The 23,133-nt window shown below is 47.9% G+C and overlaps 1 protein-coding gene across 4 annotated transcripts in view; it reads right to left on the reverse strand.

Moving 5' to 3' along the window:
- Window positions 1-23,133, reverse strand: part of ZBTB7C (zinc finger and BTB domain containing 7C) — a 380,971-nt gene that overhangs the window by 114,705 nt on the left and 243,133 nt on the right. The gene's annotated exons all lie outside the window — the stretch shown is intronic.

The following is a 23,133-nucleotide window of genomic DNA, read 5'->3' on the forward strand; positions in this document are numbered from 1 at the left end:
GAGAACAGACAGGGAGCCATGAACTGAAGCTAAGCTACACTTTAACAGCCCTTTATATGGTCACCGAGTTTACCCAAATCTGTTAGTTGCCAAGGCTACATACATTTCTGCCACTGTGTGTTAGGGGGGCAACCCAGCCATTTGGAACCTATCGGCCGTTTGCCAAACTCCATCAAACTCCTCCACTTCTTCCAGAACATAATGGTGATCCAGAGAAATGGAGTCCTTTGGGCTTACTGGCCTTTGGCTGCCCTGTCCTGCAGGGGCTGGGAGGCAAGGGCAAGGAGCTGTAGCCCCAGAGGGAGGATTGGGGGCCAGCAGAGCCTGCCTCCCATTTAGGAGCACTGGGAGACCAGCCGGTGCTTGTCTGGGGCCCTCAGGAACCTCCGAGGGGGAGGTGTGGGCCAAGCACAGGGTGCTGGGTTGTTCTCTCTGTGGGAAAGTACCCTGCCAGGCTGGAGTGCAAGGCAGGACTCCTAGCCTGGCTGGCTGCACAGTAGGCTGTGCGGGGTCCCAGACCTCTGCTCACAGCCTGAGGGCCCCAGGGCTGCCAGGGCCTCACCCTCCTCCCAGACTGTATCAGGTAACACCATCAGGCACCCACTGTGGGAGGAGGGGAGGGTGCCAGGCAGGAGCTTCAACTAAGCCTGGCTTGTGGGGAGGAGTTGGGGGGTGCTGGGCCTGTCACCATGGATCCCAGAGGAGGAGGGCTTGGTCAGAATTTGGCCAAGGTGGGATAGTGGCAGGAAAGGGGGTGGCACCACTAGCTAGGGGAGGCAGATTCCCTCTTGTCTTCCTTCCTCCCTCCTTCCTTCACTCCTCCCTCTCTCCCTTCTTGACTCTTCCTTCCTGTTCACCTTCCTTCTCCCTTCCTCCTCCTTTCGCTCCTCTCTCCCTTCTTAACTCTTCCTTCCTGTTCACCTTCCTTCTCCCTTCCTCCTCCTTTTGCTCCTCTCTCCCTTCCTTCCCTTCACAGGTATGTACTACCTATTCTGTGCCCCACACCACTCCAGGCTTTGGCTATAAAGTGGTGAACAATCCACGTGGTCTCCACCCTTATGGAGCTGACCTTCTTCTAGCAGGGGAAAGATAATAAACAGATAAACATCTACCATGAACTCAGGTGGGTGAGTCCAGATCATTCAGCCCCATCCTTAGGCAAACCACTTTTCCATCTCCAGCAGACTCTCATCTCATTTGTTCCCCACCCTCAGGGGCCAGGACAGCATTATAGCTCCCATATACAGTGAGGAAGTGGGGTTGAGGGTGGGGAGGTGACTTGCCTGAGGTCACACTGGGAGCACAGGTGGAGCTGCTGCTGTGGAACCTTGGCCATCTGCCTCCCAGGGGAGAGCTTTTTTCTTCCTCCAGCAGGGTCACCGGCGCTTACCTCCAAAGCAGGGGAAAGATTTAATTCTGTGCTTCTAAAGACACTTTCTGTTTTTAAGAGAACATTTATGCACAGAAAACTAAGAAAAAAATGCACTAAGAACCTCACCCTAGGACAAACAACTAATTCACCTTATATTAAATTACCACTTACTGTGTGCAAGCCAGGATCCCTGAGGGTCTAGGCAGCTTCAAGAGCTGAGGTCTGGCTACATTAGCTGCAAACTGTCATCATGACCCACATTCCCTTTGTCAGCTCCTAAGAGCTGACAAAGACTCTCTCCTTCAATAAACCTCAGACAGGTTCCTCTGAGCCCCCTCTTGTCCTTGGGCCCTGTCTTTGGCCTGCCTAGTCCAGTTTTAACAAAAATGCTGCTAAGTCAGGTTAGCAAGAATCCCCCATCCCTTGATATCTAATCATCTTGACCTGCTGGCCTGCCTTCTGCAAGAATCCTGTTAAGTCAGTTCAGCGAGGATCCCCCTACCTTTGATGTCTCCTCTTGGTAATTTTCCATCCACTCACCACCCTCTGCACCTTGGCTATAAATCCGTACTTGTCTTTGTATTTGGCGCTGAACCCGGATCCCTCTCCCCTATTGCAGTCCGGCCCAACTCTGAATATAACAAGGACAAGCGGGAGTACCCCTATTGCAGTAGTCCTGAATAGTCTTTAGGCCAGGAGCGGTGGCTCACACCTGTAATCTTAGCACTTTGGGAGGCCAAGGTGGGCGGATCACTTCAGGTCAGGAGTTCGAGACCAGCCTGGCCAACATGGTGAAAGCCCCATCTTTACTAAAAGTACAAAAATTAGCTGGACGTGGTGGTGCCTGCCTGTAATCCCAGCTACTCGGGAGGCTGAGGCAGAAGAATCACTTGAAGCCGGGAGGCGGAGGTTGCAGTGAGCCAAGATTGCACCACTGCACTCTAGCCTGGGTGACAGAGCAAGACACCTTCTCAAAAAAAAAATTTTTTTTTTCTTAGTTTTCTTTACCATTTAACAACTACATAAACAAAACATTTCCTTTATTTTATTTTTTTTAGACAGGGTCTCACTTTGTCACCCAGGCTGGAGTGCAGTAGCACAAACAGTGCTCATTGCAGCCTCAACCTCCCAGACTCAAGTAATCCTCCCACCTCAGCCTCCCAAGTAGCTGGGACTACAGGTGCACACCACCATGCCTGGCTAATTTTTGTATTTTTTTGGTAGAGACAGGGTTTTGTTATGTTACCCAGGTTGGTGGCAAACTCCTGAACTCAAGCCATCTGCTCGCCTCAGCCTCCCAAAATACTGGGATGACAGGTGTGAGCCACTACACCAGGCCAAATTTTTTTAGTAGTTATGTTGCTGTGACTTGGACAGTCTCAGATTTATCACTGCACCCCTGACCTCTCACTCAGGACTCCAAGTGTGTGTCTTTGAAGCCTTTGTCTTCACTCCCGATTGAGGGATTGGGGAGTCCATGGGTGAGTTCTACTCCTGATGAAACCCAGTGCTCCAGATGATAGTCCACTGAAGGACACATTTTCATTCTTAAGATTCTGAGTGTGCTCTCTGAGGCTGGGTTACAGTCCGAGGTTTCTTAGGTTGAAAGGTACTTATTTGAGAAAGAATCTTCCTGGATGGACGTCTTCTGGGCTCTTTTTCAGTAGAGATTCATTCCCTGACCCTCAAGAGGAGGCATTCCTGGTTCTTTGGGGAGGCCTCTGCTCTAGAATCTGGGTTAGAGACTCAGGCAAACCGAGACTGGGTTGCAGTCCTGGGCATCTTTGTTGGGGAGAAGTCATTAGTTAATAACGTGGGAACTTCTCAGTGGACTGGAAACCGTCTTCTGGAAGGCCTGCTGACTATATGTCCCACAATAATGGCACAAACTCTGTCTGCTTCCTTTCTTGTTGGCATAATTTACTGGGTAACCTAGAACTTCAATGACTTTCAACTGGCCCCTCAAAGGCCTGTCCCTTCCCATTGCTTTTGCTCCTTTCTCCTCCTCTTACCACCTTCATCTTCCCTTCAGCTCCCTGGACCCTTCAGCATGTCTCCTTTGCCATCTCTCTGCCCACCATTGACACTTCAGCCCCTCAACTTCCTACAGTAATTTGAACTTTAGACCCCTGCCCTGATTGCGGGTCTCAAGGGACTCAGGGAATCCCTGCTACGCAACTGCATATCAGGGCAAAAGAAAATCTTAAAAGTCTCCTCCACAAATATTGGTAAAAAGCTTTTGCTGTCTTATTGAGCAGGTAACCTTAACTTGTCCCATCTGTCAAAATGCAATTCAGATAAGAAGAGGAAGTGGGGCAATGACGAGAGCCACTGATGATATAGATATAGACCAGTGAGCTTTGTATTACCCTGTTTACATAACTCGTGGCTAAAATTTCAGAATAAAAGGTGAAATAGATGGTCTCTATTTGTGTCCGTCTATATGTTTATGTGTGCATGTATGTATGTATACGTGATATTTTTCTACCTCTGGATAGCATTACCAAATTAATTTATAAAATCTTTTACAAGACTGCTATTCAAATTGGCTTAAATTAAATATTCCTTAAAATCTCAGAAATATAGAAACTAATCCAAATGTTTTTCAAGTTCATGTGATTTAGGTAAACCATTGAAAAGTAAGAATAATTTAATATTGCTGGTTTAATAAAACCAGCTATATCTTTCGAGTTATCAGCATTGAGTATAATACGATTATACATTTTGTATTTAATTTTTTCCTAGGTTTTTTGCTTTTGTGATTTTTTGTTTAGATACTTGCCTAAAATGCATGTGTTGTAAAAATAGTTAACAGGGAAATAACTTGAGATGATGGCTAGCTTTGTCTAGTGTATTGTGAAATTTTGATAAACAATCCAAGCATATGTGTTAAGAACATGTGTATTAATTTAAGTGGAATAAAAGTTTTATAAATGGACATTTCAATAATAATTATGTTTTATAATATCTGACTAATTGTTTCCAAAATTTTTTGTAATTTGCAACATTAGACCTATGCTAAATTAAGCAATAGATATTAATTACTAGACCATTTCTAAATAAACTAATGAAACATTAATTACTAAGCTTAAGTTTATATAATTTTGGCTACTTATTTTTATATAGTACAGAGAGGCTATATACGTTTGGGTATGTTAATAAACTTTTTTTTGCCACCTGAAGAACTGTACTATGAAACAACACATACCTATAAAAAATGTAAAATGATATATTCATAAAATTTGCTAGCCTGCTAGATAATCCTAGCATGTGACAGACAATTCGCAATTGCCTACTTCACACTCTAAACGAAATCTTGATCTAGAACTGATTTTTAGATTTTCCAGTCTGGGAAATCTCAAAAAAAGTTTTCTTTCACCTTGTAAAAAGAGATATTAAAAAAATTAGGCTTATGTTAATGTTAAATGTTATTTGTATATTTCAGAAATTGTATAAACTTCCAAGAAAATTTTCAGCACACTTGCTGTTGATATGTCCCAGTATAATGTCATCAGTCATAATTTTGGTTATTGTTTAAAACACCATGTGCCACAGAAATCACCAAATTTCCTTGCCAAACACACTCTCATCAGATTAACTATGGTCATTTTAAGTCTCTTATCATCCACTGATAGTTTTTGTTTTATTCTGATTGTTTTCTGAAAGTGTTTTCCACCAACTACACGCCAGATTACTTTGTCTTCAACAATCAGGGACTATGCCAGGTAGTCTGGGGTACAGGCTTCTGATGGAGTTGCTTCAGTAATTTTTATTTTTATTAATTTATTGTTTTTGAGACACAGTCTCACTCTGTCACCCAGGCTGGAGTGCAGTGATGCCATCTTGGCTCACTGCAACCTCCACCTCCTGGGTTCAAGTGATTCTCGTGCCTCAGCATCCCAAGTGGATAGGATTATAGGCACACACCACCATGTCTGGCTAATTTTTGTGTTTTTAGTAGAAAGAGGGTTTCATCATGTTGGCCAGGCTGGTCTCGAACTCCTGACCTGAAGTGATCTGCCTGCCTCGGCCTTTCGGAGTGCTGGGATTACACGCGTGAGCTACTGCACCCAGCCCTGCTTCGGTAATTTTTAAACTATACCACTGAACTTAATCTGGATTTCCAAACCTCTGGTGAAGAAGCTGATAGGTTCTTAAAACTGCTGACCCAAGACCATGCAGAGCAAGAGTTAATCACATGGCACTGAATGAACTGATGAAGGATGACTATTGTTTGGAATATTATTACCAGCTTTGAGGAACCTCTTTTCCTTTTCTCCTAAGCTATCTGTGAACTCACAACAGTTTACATTATACTATTTTTTTTTTTTTTTTGAGAAGGAGTCTCACTCTGTCGCCCAGGCTGGAGTGCAGTGGTGCGATCTCGGCTCACTGCAACCTCTGCCTCCCGGGTTCAAGCCATTCTCCTGCCTCAGCCTCTGGAGTAGCTGGGATTACAGACGTGCCACCACGCCTGGCTAATTGTTGTATTATTAGTAGAGATGGGGTTTCACCATGTTGGCCAGGCTGGTCTCAAACTCCTGACCTCAGGTGATCCACCCACCTCGGCCACCCAAAGTGCTGGAGTTACAGATGTGAGCTGCCGTGCCCAGCTGATTATGCTTTTTTAAAACAGAAATGAAGCATTTATCTTTTTCTCTCTGCCTAACCCCTCCAGAATTCAAAAATTCTTTTTTTGAGGGGTGTGGGAGTTGGGGGACGGAGTTTTGTTCTGTCGCCTGGGCTGGAGTGCAATGGCACAATCTCAGCCCATCACAACCTCCACCTCCCGGGTTCAAGTGATTCTCCTGCCTCAGCCTCCCAAGTAGCTGGGATTACAGGCACCTGCCACCACGGCTAATTTTTTTTTTTTTTTTTGCATTTTTCAGTAGAGATGGGGTTTTACTATGCTAGCCAGGCTGGTCTCGAACTCCTGACCTCAGATGATCTGCCTGCCTCAGCCTCCCAAAGTGTTGGGATTACAGGCGTGAGCCACCACGCCTGGCCAGAAATTCTTATTGAATGTTCTCATCTTCATGGAATATATTTATTCACACAAGTTCAATAAGAATCTGTCCTCCTTATAACAGGACATGATGGGAAATACTGGTTATACAACCAAGGCTTTGACTGGAATGTCATATTTGAAAATGATGCATCAGATATGACCAGACAGTCTTAAGGAACTGAATGAAGTAGACTTGAGGGACCCAGTCTATAATATCTTCTAGGGAAAGCCAGCCTGGTATCTGGCTTACAGTGTCCTCGGCATTACAGATGAGTAAAGAAGGTCACTTCCTGCCAGGTCCAGGAGGCTTAGGATATTTTGGGAACTTCAGGAAGAGAAGATCTACCCAAAATCTGTAGGTGCTATAGGCAAAATCTGGTGATGAGTTCTTGCCTTGGCTTCGTAGCTTTCAAAGGTACAATCTGAGATTCCTTATGAAAAGTTCCAGCAAAGCAAATTTAAAAAGGCCTATGTGATCGATTACCATTCTTGCTGCACTTATGTAAGTAATCAGGCCAAAGATAATGAGACCCGCCTTATTTTGTAAAGAAGAATCATCTTACTTTGATTATCTTTGATCCAAAAGAGGAGTGGCTATGAAGAGAAATTTTTTAGAAATTTCAGCAGAAAACTATAGCACACTCTTGTGAGTTATCAGATTCCTGTCCTGTTCATTGGCTATGAGGTTTTGTTATCCACCTGTACATTAGATTAGGTCCTGCCAGCTTACACATTTTGTCAGTGCCCACTTTTCCCTTTGCTGCTTATTTAACCAGGAGGAGGAAGGGTAGTAACAGGGATGGGGAAGATGAGGGCAGGCCTGTGTGTGTGTGCGCGTGTGTGTGTGCACGTGTGTGTGTGTGCACGCACGTGTGTGCGAGTATGTGTGCGTGTGTGTGCACGCGTGTGTGTATGCATGCATGCTCATGTGGGTGTAATGTGTGAGGAGTCACAGTGAGTAGAAGGACCAGAAGCTGGGCTGGGTGGCTGACTGCTAGATGGGGAAGGGGTGAGCACAGCAGTTTCTGTGTTGTTTCAACACCAAACAGGGCTCTGACACCCTCCAGGAAAGCATCTTCTCTAGCTGGCTCCAGCATACTGAGGCAGAGGTTGGCCTCACCCCTAGTGCTAGTCAGCGTGCCACTGCCAGGAGACAGTGCGTATGGCTGAGCCAACCCGCAGCCCTTCCCCATCTAGCAATGTGGGCCAAGACAAATCGCCAGGGTAGTGGGTCAGAACAATGACCTCCACCCCACTGCAAGGCCAGTGAGACAAGGACCATCTGTCTTGCCAGTAGGCCAAGGTTAGGCTTGTAGGATGGATGGGGGAACAGGGCAGAACCAAATGGCCCCTACATAGATCAAAACAACGAGCTTGGCCTCCTGCAAAGACCACATCAAAGAAAAGACCCACTGTTTACCCCCAAGAATAGGAAAATAATCATAATGGTGGCAAGCATTGTGCTAAGAACTTTGCATGCATTATTTCTTTCTTCTTCTTCTTTTTTTTTTTTTTTTTTTGAGATGGAGTCTCACTCTGTTGCCTACGCTGGAATGCAATGGTGTAATCTCGGCTCACTGCAACCTCCACCTTCCGGGTTCCAGTGATTCTCTTGCCTCAGCCTCCTGAGTAGCTAGGATTACAGGCACGCGCCACCACACACGACTAATTTTTATATCTTTAATAGAGACGGGGTTTCACCATGTTGGTCAGGCTGGTTTTGAACTCCTGACCTCAAGTGATCCACCCGCCTCAGCCTCCCAAAGTGCTGGGATTACAGGCATGAGCCACGGTGCCTGGCCTGCAAGCATAATTTCTTTTAACCCTTACCAACAGTTCTATGAAGTCAGTATATTATTATTCTCTTTTCATAGAATGGCAGCTCAGAGCCAGGATCTGAACTCAGGTCACATTCACTGCCTGTAAAAGTCACTTTAAATCTTGGGAAACTGCATAAGGTGGCTCAGAATATTTTTGGATTTCAAATGCAGTAAGAGAAGCTGGGCGCAGTGGCTCATGCCTGTAATCCCAGCACTTTGGGAGACCGAGGTGGGCAAATCACCTTAGGTCAGGAGTTCGTGACCAGCCTGGCCAACATGGCAAAACCCTGTCTCTACTAAAAACACAAAAATTAGCTGGGTCTTGTGGCATACACCTGTAATCCCAGCTACTCAGGAAGCTGAGGTAAGAGAATCGCTTTAACCCGGGAGGCGGAGGTTGCAGTGAGCCGAGATTGTGCCACCGCACTCCAGCCTGGGAGACAGAGCGAGACTCCATCTCAAAAAAAAAAAAAAAAATACAGTAGGAGAAACCAAAGCAAGGCAGAAAGTAGGACCTGTTAAGCTAATAGGGGTAAAACAGACTATGGCCTTGTCCAAGGCTGTAGATGCTGTTTCCGGGAATCTCAAAGCAGAGAATAAGTAGCTCTCTGTCTCGCATAGTTAGCAGATTTACCTAGCAGTGAGTTCTAGGACAAATGCAAATTTGAAGTCCCTGATAAAGGCTTTACATCTCACTGATGAAAAGAAGGGGTGCAACAGCCTGGATTGTGCCATCTAAGGACATGCTGTGCAAGGACTGAAGCATGGTGGCATTTCTCAGTACGTGGATTTCAAATCCTCTGCCGGAATCTCCTGGACAGATGCTTACAATGCAGACTCCTGGGCCCCAGCTCAGAGCCACTGAGTCAGAATCTGAACTCCAAATCTGCATTTTTCACAGATCTCTAAGGATGCATGCTGCCGATATGGAAGAAGCAATGACAACTGGTAACTGATCGGTGTGGCCTTGCTGGTTAGTGGCCCCTGGTTGAGAATCAGTGCCCTCCTTCAGGTGTGTTGTGGCTGGAGGATGGGAGCAGGAGGAGGTTTTCAACTGCTGGATTGCATCTGAAGCATGTTCACCACATTGATTACTTTTAATAGCTGCATAAAATGTCACCAGTGGACACGGCATGACATACTTAACCACTCCTCTACTCTGGGACACCGGGACCTTTTCCATATTATAGCTAACATTAGGATGAGCATCCTTAGACATACTGCCCTCATATTTTGAATGACTGCCTTAGATGAGATTCTGAGAAGGATGAAAGGGGGTATGAACATGTTCATGGTGCCTAACATATAGCACTAAATTGCATTTTCCACTTAGGCTGACACCTGCACTGTTCAAAAGAGTCCGTCTCACCACAGCGCTGCCAGCATTTCAGTCTCCTCACTCTAAAGATAAGGAAATGGAGGCTGGATTGTCGAAGCGACCTGTGACCTGCCCAGAGCTACACACCTAGTCAATGCCAGAACTAAGACCAGAACCCAGGGAGTTCTTGTTCATGGGCCAGGGCGTTTTGCCACTGCTGAGTTCTTCAATCTCCAATCAGACAGGAGGGAAAAATCAAGCTTGAAACACATTCTCTCTCTGTTCCAATCTCCCTGCCAGCTCTGACTTCACCCCCTGAACTAGGAGCTCACGTTTCCATGCTTTTCGTGGTCTCTCTGCCTTGACAACTGGGCCTCTCTTCTCTCTGCTCGAGCTCCACATCCTCCCTGGGCCTGCTCTGATCAGTCAGATGTCATTCCATACTCGCACTGTAGGTCAGATGTAGATATGCGGGTGGGGAAGCAGTGGGACAAAGGTGAGTGACAGCCAAGGGGAGGGACACAGGCCAGCCAGCCCTGTCACAGGAGGGAGGATACTATAGGAGGATGGGTGGGACCAGTTGACAGTGGGCAAGGCGGTGAGTTGGCCTGCCAGTCTTAGGAGTCTGAATATGGTGGGGAGGGCTTCAGTGCACACCTAATCAGCCATGTGCTACTACTGGGACACAGGGTGTTTACATAGGAGAGCTGGGCTCTGGCTTCCACAGGGTCCTTAACAGTGTCTCTGGTGGGCTTCAGAGAATCCTTAAATCCCTAGCTAAACCATATGCAAAACTGTACAAGTATGTAAGTATGATCCTTTTTCTGGGAGACAGCCCATTAGTATTCATCAAATTTTCAAGAAAGTTTATGACCTCTAAAATGTTCAAAAAAAAATCCAGGTGAAAGGCACGTTGTTGACTAGAACTATAATTTGTTTGTTGTATGAATTATATATTGTTTTACCTATGGTAAGGAAAGATAAAATAATCATAGGTGGCATTTCTCAGATAGATGATTGATGGACAGATGATAGATAGAACAGATGATTGATACATGAATAGAACAAACAAATCTACATTTAACAAATAGGTATCATAAAGAATCATTATTCATGCCACCTACATTTCTTATTTTTCCACTGCATGAGAAGGAGATCATGGAGCTGGGAGGAGGCAGGAAGCCTGGTGCTGAGGTGTTCAGAGTCACTGCCCTCCACAGATGATCAGAGGCAAAGATAAAGTCTTGGTGCAGTGATGAAGTCAGTTAGTGGGAAAATGGGATTTGGTTTCGCAACTTTTCCAGAGCTGTCTCTTGCGTAAGATGGGACACACACTTGAAAATAATCACGACGAGCCCTTATTGAGCACTTAGTGGGTGTCAGGCACTGTGCTAAGCGCTTTGCAAGTATTATCTTGTTTACTTCTCATCTGGTGGTTTGGACAGCACTATAACTTCCATTTCACAAGGGAGGAAATGCAGGCCCAGGGATGTTAAGTCACTCTCCCCAAAGCACACAGCTGTGAGTGGAACAATGGGTACCCGAAGCCAGGCAGGGTGGGTTCCCAGCTGGGGCTTCTGGTGCCTGGGCAAGATATGCCCTTTGAGAGCAGTGATGTTGGGATGTCAGAATCAACCCCATCTTTGTCTTCCACAAAAGGGCTAGACTCTGAATATCAAAACTCTCCTCTTCCCTTTGCCTTTAAAGGCATAGGGAGGCACATACAGTTGAAATTATCCAGGCTAATTGTTCATTAGATGTTATTGAGCATCTAATATGAGCCAGGCAACATATAAAAGGCTTTATAGTCATTTTCTTAATTTCACCATTACCACAAGCTTTTAGGGTGAGCATTAGCATGCCCATTTTACAGATGGGGTACTGAGGTACAAGGAAGTTTAGAGGATCTGCCTGAGGTCAGCTAATAGAGGGAGAGGAGGTAGATTGCACCCTCTCTTTCTGTTTCTCTGCCTCTCCCTGGGTAATTCAGGGCACAAAGGTACAAGGTACAACCTTCCTTGTTGGGGTCTGCATGATGATTAGGGCATGAGAAAGACCCAGGGAGCTTCCTGCCATGGTCCAAAGGGAAAAAGGGAAGCAAGGAAGAAGGGAAGAAAAGAAAACATGGATGAAACATGGGCTATATGTCAGGCAGTACCAAGATGTTGATGAATGATCCAAAAATATTGCTACAATTTCAAAAGTCTTACAAAAGAGGGGCACTGGCCACTGGCCATAGGACTGTGAATTGGTCCACCATGAGCCACTTACTCCAGGATACACTCAGAGGTATGACTATATCTTTTTGGAATTTGGCTGTGTTCTTTGAGGTCAAAGCTCCTGGCCTCATGAAATGTTCTTGACAGGTTCAAGTAAATATGGGAGTACACACACTCTGTGAAAATGGTGGTTCCCTCAGTCCTTCCCCTCTCAGGGTTTTGAACTTGGTTCTGGAAGCCCCAGGGCCTAGGAGGCTGTAGGAACAGCCAGCTCTGAGGAAAGGGTCAGGAAGTGACTAGTGGACAGGGTGATGGCTGTGGCTCAGGGTCATGGCTGGGAAACTCGGAAAGGGAGGTCTCTGAAAGCTGTGTCAAGTCCAAAGGCCACAGCTGGATGCAGAGTCTGAGAGGCCTTTGGCAGCAGAACACACAGCCCGTGTACCCAGTAAGCAAGCAGGGGTTAGGGCTGGGCACAATTCTGGGCTTGCGACCCTGTCACCTGGGGTCCTGACAGACAGGCGTGACCATGGGTCAGGAATCCATGTGAATGGCCAGGAGGTCAATCAAGGTAGGAGGAAGCAGTCTGAGGATAGACCCCAGCTCTCACAGATGATCCAGAGCCTTAGGGATACCTGAGCAGGGGAGGAGTGCTCTGCAGGCAGGGGCACAGCCCTGGGACTGTTCTCTGGCACAGGACAAGGCCCGAGCTGTAACCAGGGAGAGCAGGGGAACCCCAGAGGATTGTAGCCATTGACTGTATACCAAAAGCAAGACCAAGCCTATAGCTGCCGTTCTTTCATGGCAGTCTCCAAAATCTGCCCTGTTCAATTCTTTAAGGGTTCCCTCTCCCGACTTAACAGTCCCTTTGGGTCTGGCATTTCCTTTCATTTTAGAAAATAAAACTTTGTGCTTCTTAAGTCTTGAAAGCAATATAGACACCTTATGGAAAACTTGATGTGTCTAGGACTCTATTATAAAGGCAGTTTTTTTGCCCTGTGTTCTTCACTAGCCATTTTATAGTGAGCATCATCCCATAATGCACTCGCCCTCACCCTCCATCCCAACCTTTCCCACTGCCTCATTTGAAGTCTTACCTGCAAGTGCCCCTGGCTGGCATCTGTGTCCTCTGATTAAATGAGTCACACTCTGAGCTATATTGCCACTGCTAAACACTCAAGTCCTAGTCTCTTTATGGGAATTGTTTAAAAGATCTGAAGAAGTCAAGTCTGCATAATAGGAACCCAGAGAAACTCTCACCAACAATGCCAATCCTCACCCAGTGCTGCCTCCTAGAGCCACCAAATGTGGGAAGAGCTGGTGCATAACTGAATTCTCATTAGCAGTCCCTTACCCTATATTCTCATTTGCCATCTGGTCCCATGTAGGCTTGGAAACTAGAAAACTAAATGTTAAAATTGTGCATGAAATAGGAGCAAATAGGCCCCATGTGACATGGGCCCCAAGGAAGTGTGCTGGGGTATGTATTCTCTGACCTCTTTTGTCACAGGAACATTTGTCCTATGTTCCAAACAAAAATTATTTTATTTTTCTCTCAGGTGCTTGGCTCTGTCCCAGATACAAGAGGTAGCCAAATAAATGAGGATTCCCTGGAACTGTAATAGTCTTTTTTTTTTTTGAGACAGAGTCTCACTCTGTCGCCCAGGCTGGAGTGCAGTGGTGCAATCTTGGCTCACTGCAAGCTCCGCCTCTCGGGTTCACGCCATTCTCCTGCCTCAGCCTCCTGAGTAGCTGGGACCACAGGCGCCCGCCACTACACCCGGCTAATTTTTTGTATTTTTTTTTTTTTAGTAGAGACGGGGTTTCACCGCATTAGCCAGGATGGTCGCAATCTCCTGACCTCGTGATCTGCCCGCCTCAGCCTCCCAAAGTGCTGGGATTACAGGCATGAGCCACCGCGCCCGGCCAACTCTAATATTCTTTACATGTTATATAGGGTTTTATTTCTTTGAAATGTAAACGATTTCCTTCTCAGTGCTATGACATTTGTGTGGTGTGGTCATCTCATTGCAGGAAGGGGATGCGCCTGCATTCTATATTTCACTCCTCTGGGCAGGCTGAGAACTACCACTAGTTTAGTGCAAACCAATCTAGGGTTAGACTAGAAAAACCAGATTTTTAGATCTTACTTTATCTCAAATTGTACTGTGTGACTCTAACCGGGTTGGAAATAGAAGACTACTCAGCCTGTCAAAGTTGCTGGGCCCCTCACAGACCCTATAGACCCATACTCTCACTTGACCCTTATGGAAGGAGGGTGTGCCCAAGGTTACAAAAGAAGCTATTGGCTAATCTCCTCCACAAGAGACCTTATGAAATGACTAACAACATCTTGTGTAGGAACGTGTGCATTTATAACCCACCTTGTTCCCAAAAGGATTTGAGCCAGCTTACAAATGCGCCTACAGGGCAAGGTAAACATACATAAAAAATAAGGAAGAAAAATGGGGCAAAGGAAAAGTAAGAGGGAAGATGGAGCCAGGATTTGGGTCGTGTTCAAGATGAATGCCAAGAAGACCTGCCCACGTGACACGGCATGGCGATAGACTTAGTACTAAGATGCTGGCAGCCAAGAGGAGGGTGAAATACAACAGCCCCATGGAGCTCCGCTTTTTTGTTCTTTAGGTCTCTTCACTAACCCACAATGTGCCCCTTTTCTTTTGAGGCATCAGTTTTCTAGTCTGTCTAATGGGCAAATCCTGCCTCGTAGGATCTTTGTGAGGATTCAGTTAGAGCTTGTCTGTGAAGGAAAGCACTTGAAAAGTAAAGTGGGATACACATAAAACTGAGCATTTCATTTTCTTGGCTGTGTCCTTGCCATGTATAAAATACTACTCACTTTCCATTGGCCAATGGAGCCACCAGATTGAAGCTACTATCGTTGATCAAAGTTAATTCTGTATACATTCTTAAGAACATCAAACACTGCCCAAACAATAGGAAGCCTCATGACACTTCCTGCACTCAAATTCTGTCCATTTCCATCATTATACCTTTTTCTCTTTCCTTGCTTCAACTGGGAAAAATAAAGGTACTCAGAAAGGAACAGCAGGGAATGTCAAATTTAAGTAAAGTTTAAGTCCCCCTTAGAACACTTTTTTTTTTTCCCGAGAGCGAGTGATGTTGGATAAGAGAGAGGAGAGACCAGGATTGGGGATGGAGAGTGGACCCCATTAGGGGTCTCTCTGGCTGCAGTTTGGCAGGCACTGCCCCTGCCTGTCACTCAGAGGCTTTCCCCAACCTTTAGTGTTGGTGGTGGAATAAGGCATCTTCTGAATACAGGCCAGAATTTTAGCTGAGAGTGAACCAGTGGTCCAGGGTAGGCAAGCTGCGATTTCAAAGGGTGGGAGGGGGTAGAGCCACCAACTCTGGTCAAGCAGGGTTCTCTGGGTGACCTTAGACAGCTTCCTCTATGTGGCTTTTGCCTATAACCTGCGGGTACTCTCTGAGAAGAGCTTTTCAATAAATAGAAGCATTAACAGCAAGAAGAATCATATAAATAACATAGCAATATAAATAGCATAGAAATAACATAGAATAATATAGACAATAGGTTTGGCTTGGGGTTGAACATGAGAAGGTTGCCATGGGGAAAGGGGTCCAGAAATCTCCTTGGGAACTCACTGGTCCTACAAGGCAATAAGAGCTGCCAGAGCCTGCTAACTGTGGGCGGATGAGGAAACGGAGACAAACCAACCCCAGCTGGGAACATGATCAGATAAGAAGTGGTCCTTCTGTCTGCGGAGCCCTTCACACTTCTCAAAGTGACCACTCGACAGTTAATATTATTCTCTCCATTTTATGAGGAGGAAACAGAGACCCAGTTGGTTACATTACTTGTCAAAATGGCAAGAACCTGGCAGTCCCAGCAGAAAGACAGCACTTAACAGCAGGGACTCGAAGGCAGACTCTGCATCCTGGCTCTGCTATCACTCACTGTGTGACGTGAGGCAAATGCTTTAGTCTCTCTCTGCCTCAGTTTCCTCATCTGTAAAAGCTGAGTGGATTACCTGAGCTAGTATCTGTAAAGTGCTTAGAACACCCGCTGGCATATATATCAGGTGCCACATAAGCATGCTAAAATAAACACATCAATTCCTAGTGCCTGCCTCTGCAACTCCCAAACCAAAATGGGACAATGGCAAAACGCCACGTGTGTGCCCCATCCTGTGGGAGAAATTCAATCCCACTCAATATCAACTAAGGGTGGTCATTTGGGGATGGAAAGAGGGAATAGGGCTTGAGGGAGGTGGGGAGCAGGTACTTGGCAAACATCCTAGATGCCCTGGGGACCGTCTCTGTTTCCTCTGTTTCTGAGGACTTTGCCAAGAAGGAACACACAGGCTGGATAAATCTGTGCCAAGCAGGAACAAAATGGTATCTGGTCTGGACAAGCTGAGAAGTTAAATACGCCCAGGTTACCACCAGGGGCAAACACTGGCTCCCAGCCCTGTTCCTCCTTTTTCTCTTTGCTTTTGGTGGATTTGTTTTGGTGGCTGCCAAAGGTGCCTATCAGGAACGACAGGTGATTTGCTTTTGGGCAGGGCTGCGAAGATGTCAGGGAAACAAGTTACCTTTCTCATAACTCTGGCCCTCGCAGGCTACAGGATGACCATGGGTCGGAATGATGCTTCCCAAAGCCACCGACACACACACAGGAGCTGGGTCTAGGAGCCAAGAGTCTAGCTTCTAGCCCAGCCCTGCCTCTATGGGGCTGTGTGTTCTAGGGCAAATACTTCTCCCTCCCTGGTCCTTAATGTTCTCCTCAGCAAAATGAGGGTCTTGGAGGGGTGGGGTGGGGGTGATAAACTTGAAAGACCTTTTTGGCTCTCATCTGTGAGTTTGGAGGAAGCATTCTGGGGCCAGAGCTGCAGAATTCTGAATGGCTCTCGGGTGGGCCTACTTTCTCCTAGTTCCTAGGCCCTCTTCTGCAAGACTCCGTTTTTATTATTGATTTGTCAGTGAAGTACAGTGTTCTATGTTCCTGGCTCAGCCCTGGTGGAAACAGAAGATAGACTCCAAAAGCAGAGGATGGCAAGTGAAGCGTGTCAGGCATGGCCTTCTTCACCTCACCGCCCTGTCCATCCATGTCGAGGTTTTGAAGGCACCTGGTTTTACTGATAATCTGGGGTGAGCATGAAGCCGCTGGGGGAAGGGACAGGCTACAGGAGAGCATGAAGCTGAAGGCAAATTCCTGGGCCTCCCCACACAGGGTGAGCTCCCCAGAGGAGGGTAGGGGCTGGGGAGATACAGTGTAGGGGAAGAGGATGAAGGCCTGGCCAACTGCTCCTCTTCCATCTTTCTCAGCCCCTTTCTCAGAGGCGACAGGGTATGCAGAGAGTCAAGTCCACTCCTGGCCTCAAGGAGCATAACCACATTCTGTGTTTTCTTTTCCCAAAGAGATCAGAAGCTTCTGGAAGGGTAGGGGTCATGGCTTATTTATTTTTTCCTTTTCTATTCCCCTTGTCCTAACACATAAAATACCTGCACATGTGGTGGTTAAGCACACCGATCCTAGAGTCAGACTGCTCTAGTGTGAATCCCGGTGGTCTTCTACTTAATCAACCTCAGTTTCCTTGTCTTTAAAATGGGAAAAATGATAATTCCTACCTCATAGGGATCTTACGAGGATTCAATAAAGTAATACTTACAGGACATTTAGCACAGGGCCTGGCACTTGGAAGGTGGCCCATAAAAAGGCTTACCAAGATGAATGGAGCTGAACTGCTTCTGGTCAAAATTCATCATCACAAGAAAGTCAGATGCATGTTCCCTTCTTGCTACTACAAATCATGCCTACACTAATTCATTCATCAGCTCTGTGTCCACAGATGGTGCAAAGATCAACTTTACCAAAGCCAAGCTCAACTCTCTTAAGTTTCAAATCAGTGAGGTTCCTGAACTTCTACTACATGCAAAATATTATTTTAATCATTCATTTTACCCTCTTTCTTCTCCAAATACTTTATTAAAATTGGTAATAGTAGCCTGAATGACCTGAATTCCTCCTACTTTTACTTTTTACCAAAGTGCTGCCCCCATCCCACATGCCATAGCAGTCAATGCCCAGCAGGCAGGACCCCAGAGGCATGAACATTAGGTTCACAGAGTGCTGGGCAGCCCAGAGCCCAGGGGGCCTCCAGCCCCCAGAGATTCTGGATATGTGGGGCTGTGGTCTCTTCACACAGTGCCTGGCAGGGCTGCAGGATGACGAGAACCCCTGCAGGAACAGACATGCCTTGGTCTTTTGCAACCTGTTCAGATACTGGTTGAGGGTAATGAATGGAAAAGAGTCACAGCATTAATCGCTCTGATCTGGAGTTGCCAATTTGGCTCATGCTTGGACCCACCTCCAGACCCACAGTCTCCTCCCGCACAATGACTGGGCTTGCTTGAAGTGACCAAAGGTGATGCCAGGCTCCGATGGGGGTCACTGCTGGCCAACTACCCTAGAGAAACATTTCGCTAGCACACTCAGTGACAAGGAGCTAGAATCCCAAGCACTGTGGAAGCCTCACTTCTTCCAAAAGATGCATTAATCCAGTCCTCTTGTTGAGGGCTTGTTCATGCATCTCACCGGTATCTACTGAGCAACTACTCTGTGCCACATAGGTGCTATGCTAGGTCCCTAACATGGAGCTACCCTAAAATTAAAGCACAGTATAACAGCAGGCACACTGGGATGAGGAGCTGGGAGGCTAGTCAGAGTTCCAGCTCTGCCACTAACTAGTAGTGTGACCTTGGGCAGGTCATCTCCCGCTCTGGGTCTCAAGGGCCTCATCTATCAAACCCAGGACTGGGCTGAGGATGCCTGTGGTCCAGCTGTTAAAGATCCCAGTTAAATAATAAAGATCCTGGATCTATTAAATAACATCCCTGATGTATAAATAGTGGCAATCTTGATCAAAGAGCTCCAAGCTTGTAGAAAACACAAGCTCAGCAACCTACCAATCTCCCCCTTGCCATAGTAAGGGCTCCTGTTTGCTACCTGAAAATGTAAGAACTCACAGCCTTGGGATGAGTGAGAAGTTGAACTGGCCACAGGGAGAGACACCTGAGAGGGCAGTGGCAGTCTGAGGCGGGCCAGGTGGCCTTTTTGATGTGATATGAGGGATCCCTGAAAGGCCTCCCCTGTCCCAAATATCTGCTCCCTATCCCTCAAATCTGGGGTCCTGCATCTGGAATTACACCATTTGAGACAAAAGTTTTTTTTTTTTTTTTTCCAGTGCCGGGGGAGCAGTAGGGGGTCGTCTTTGATTGCAGACACCTTCAAGCAAAACGCACACAGCCATGAGAAGGGTGTGGTTCCCACCCTTCTAAGGTTGCCTGGGTCTTCCCTGCCTGCCAGCAGAGGCCTGGCAGCTTGTGGGCCCTGGGTGCTTGGGGTTGGAGGAGGTGGGGGGTCCCAGAAGGGACCCTAAAGGGGGCTGTGGGGGAGGGAGGGCCTCCTGGGCTGACTCAAGGTCTCCTTCACCAAGACCCAGAGGGCCTGGGGGACGGGGGCAGGGAAAGAGAAAGAGCACGTGCAAGATTTGAGTTCTCCAGGAGGGCTGGGAGTGTGAGAGTCCAGGGAAAGAGCCGGTGCCTCCCTTTGGCTAACCGATCCCTTGGAAGAGCCAGCTCAGAGAGGGGAGGAAGGGAGGGCGGGTCAGGAGACAGGGTGGGGCCAGGATGAGAGGAAACTGTAAAACCAACGGGGCGGATTCACGAAAAATTCCCGAGCGTGGTGAGGGTAGAGGGTGCTGGGCAGCACCCCAGTTCGCCGGGCCCACGCTCCTCCAGTTGCCCGGCCTGTTCAGACTGGTTCGCCCACCTTTCTCTCCCTGCCAGCCCCACTCGCCTGACCTCTGAGAAAGCAGAATCCGGGACATGAAGCAACCACAGCCGCTCCGCCCGGCCACTGGCGCCCCGGACTCCGTGCCTGCCCGCAGCCCCCTTCCTGCAGAGTTCACTCCGCTGCCCGGCCTGGCCCGGGCGCCCCGCCCCAGCCCCGCCCCGCTCCGGACGCCCCGCCTCTATCCCCGCCCTCTCCCTCCACTCTGCGCCCCCGCGGCCTCTCTCTCCTCCCGCGGGAGCCATCGCCCTCCTCCCGGGCGCCCCTCCCCGCGGCCGCAGCCTGTTTCCCGGGCCTCTCCTCCGCATTCTCACATCGCTCCAGCTCGACCTCCCCACCCGCCCGCCTCCCTGGGAGGCCGCGGCCCGGCGCGGCACCGCCCCTGCCCACGGTTACCCGGTTACCGCCTGAGAGGCCGGCGCCTGCCCGGGCGGGCGGGACCCGCACTGACCCCGCAGGGGGCGAGGCGGGGCTGAGAGGGGCGAACGCAGAGCCAGACCCCCCGCTGCCGCCGGCCGCCCACCTCCAGGCAGGGCTTCGTGCCAGACCCGGCTGCAGTTATCAGCTGGGTGGAGGGCAGTGCCAGCTGCAGGCGTCCCCGAGGCGCAAACACCACCCCTGGCCCCAGCCTCCTTCCCTGCAGCCTTCTACCTTCTACCGGAAACAGAGCCACGGGGAGCTAAAGGAGGATCCAGCAACAGAGTGGAGGCAGGGACTCCACTTCAGAGGCAGGGCCGCACTGAAGCCCAGCTCACCTACCTGCTGGGTGACCTTGGGCAAGTGACTTCTCTATGCCTCAGTTGTTGCATCTGTAAAATTGAGATAGTAATAGTATTCACCTCACTGAGTGCTGCCGTTTGGTGCCTGGCACATAATAGGGACTTCATAGACAGCTGTTACTATTATTACCTCTTCCCCCACATTTGGGGTTTGGCAGAGGGATGTATTGGCTACATGGTCATTAAGGATCTGTTAAGCACCTCCTATGCGCGAGGGAGATCACATGGTATGGTCCAAGAGTCTTGGAGTTAGATGTGGGGTTGAATCCTGGCCCTGCCACTTCATAGCTGTGTGTGACCTTGTAAAATTCTGTCTCCTCTCTGAGCTGAAGTTCCCCCACAGGAAAATAGGGACCATAATGCCCATCTTCCGGGGCCAATGCTGGATTCAATGAGATAATGTACAGGGAGTGCCCAGGGCAGTTCTCAGCACACAATAGTGCCTCTCAGTAAATAAGAGACGCAGGATGGAGAGGACAGGCTCAGTTTCTGCTACAGAAGAGCTCTGGGCAGGTAAGACCTATGGGAGAAAAATGTCACTGGGGAGGATGAACGTTCATGCTCAGCATGCAGTCAGTAGGAAGGGCTGAGGGAGGGCAGGCCCTCCTGTCTAGGAGAATGAAACTGCTAAGGGTGGGATGTCAGGCACTGGTGGGGGATGTTTCCGAATGGGGCCCGTTGGTCCTCAGTGAAGCGGCAGCTACTGGGCCTGAGAAGGGATGTAGGGGCACTGGAATGACTGATGTCAGCATCTGCTTTATTGGAGAGGCCCCAAAGATGGCTTGGCCATCTCTCTCCCACCCTGACAGGAGAAAAGAATGAAAAGGACAGTTGGAAAATGAGCCCTGAGCAAAATCTCCCCCCTTTATAATAACTGTGAATGTGGCTGGGCATGAGCATGGCCCTGGACAGTGGCTGCGTGACTCTGAAGCTGGGTTCCCTCATCTGTAAAACAGTGGGCTGGTCAGATGCTTTCTAGGCCCCTGAGCTCCTCCCTTCTTGAAAGCAACATTTGCTCTGATCCGTAGCAATGTGGGGGAGAAGCCACTCCTGGAGAGTGCAAGGCCCATCTTCAATCCCATCACCCATTCCATGAACTGGCTGGGAGCCCTCTTGGATGAAATGGAAATGGAGTGGGGCTTAACAGTGGGACAGGCTCCCCAAAGCAGCTCAGGAAGACCAGCTGTCCCACTGATTGTGTGATTCTGACAGCTGGAATCAGCCTTTCAAGCGGATGTCCAGCCCTCTTACAGACAAAGAAAGCCCAGAGAAGTGAAAGGACTTGCCCAAGTTCATGTGTCTCTTGAGAGGCAGAGCTGCCTTTCAATCCACTGCACCATATTGCTTCAATTAGTTTCATTAAGAGGGACAACAAAAAAACCAGTAAGCTAGTGACCAAGGCCATCCAAAGTCTCTTTGAGTCCGTTTCACGAATGCAAAATGGAAATGCCTTAGCTTCACTACCAGATAAGAAAGTGCTTTGGGAAGTGAGAAGAACAGTCCAAACAGCCCAGAAGCTGCCATAAGCACTGTCTGGAGCTGGAGGGGGTTAACCAGGTGGACAGTTGGCGGAGGCTCCTGCCAGGTCAGAGGGGATTTGCCTTTGTGATCAGCACTGCAGGCTCCACGAAGAGTCCAAGGACACTGGGCTCTGAGTACTAATATGCATTTTTATTCTGCAATAATTTTCATACTGAGTTCAAGAGGCACCAGCTCCAAGTACATAAAACCAAATCAAATTAAATTAATTGATTTTATTGAAACCTGCTGCAGTTGTATTCAAGCCCACAGCCAGGGGCATGACCCTCATGAAATACCAAAGGGGCTTTTGAAATAATTAAATTAATCACACCCCGGGTTATGCACAAGGGCTTGCTCCTGGACTCACAGGCAGGCATGTTCCCGGTCCCAGCAACAAGCGGGAGAGGAGCATGTGGCCGCAACACAACCACAAAATGTGGTGCTGCCTAGGGGAGCTGAAGACTCAGACTTCTCATTCCAGGGTAAGCCTTTGTTCATGCTCTTTTGGCAAACATGCACATACACACACTCTCATGCTAACCCATACACACAGTCACAACACCACTCATACTCACACACATACATATGTATACACAAACATACTCATCTGCTAGATTTCCCTTCTGTCTCCCTGTCTACCCATGGTTCAGATCAAGTGCTTACCTCGTGATCCTCCTTCTTTAACCCACCAGGACCCCTCCAGCACTTGGATGATGCATTTTCTTGTTGGCTGTTGTTTCATAAGCGCTTTTTTTTGCATCTCTAAGTAAAGGCTAGTAAGCCCGTTGAATGTAGAGAATGGGCCTCCCTGCCTTCTCTGGATCTCTCAGAAAGCTCAGCATAACCTAGAGTGTGAATAACTTAACCACTGTAAGTGCTGTGCACTTGGAAGGAGCTCCAGACATTTATTAAGCACCTACTGTATGCTAGATACTGTTCAGATGACTTTAGACATATTAACTCATTTAGTCCTCACCACGAGCCCCCACCCCCTACATCCCACCAAGTTGGGATTGTTGTTGTCCTTATTTTACAAATGAAAATAGAGAGACACAGAAAGGTCAAGTAGCTTGACTGAGGTCACCCAGCTGCCAAAGGGAGCAGGGTTATATTACTTCTTAGGAAATCTTAAGCCAAAACAATTCTATACATCCTGTTGCCGATCAAGAGGTAGATCACCTTGTGCTTGAACACATTCCCACAAACAAGTATGGTTACAAAATCCCAGCATTACAGGGACACTC

This window comes from Gorilla gorilla, chromosome 17, assembly GCF_029281585.2.
Source record: "Gorilla gorilla gorilla isolate KB3781 chromosome 17, NHGRI_mGorGor1-v2.1_pri, whole genome shotgun sequence".
NCBI classification, from domain to species: domain Eukaryota; kingdom Metazoa; phylum Chordata; class Mammalia; order Primates; family Hominidae; genus Gorilla; species Gorilla gorilla.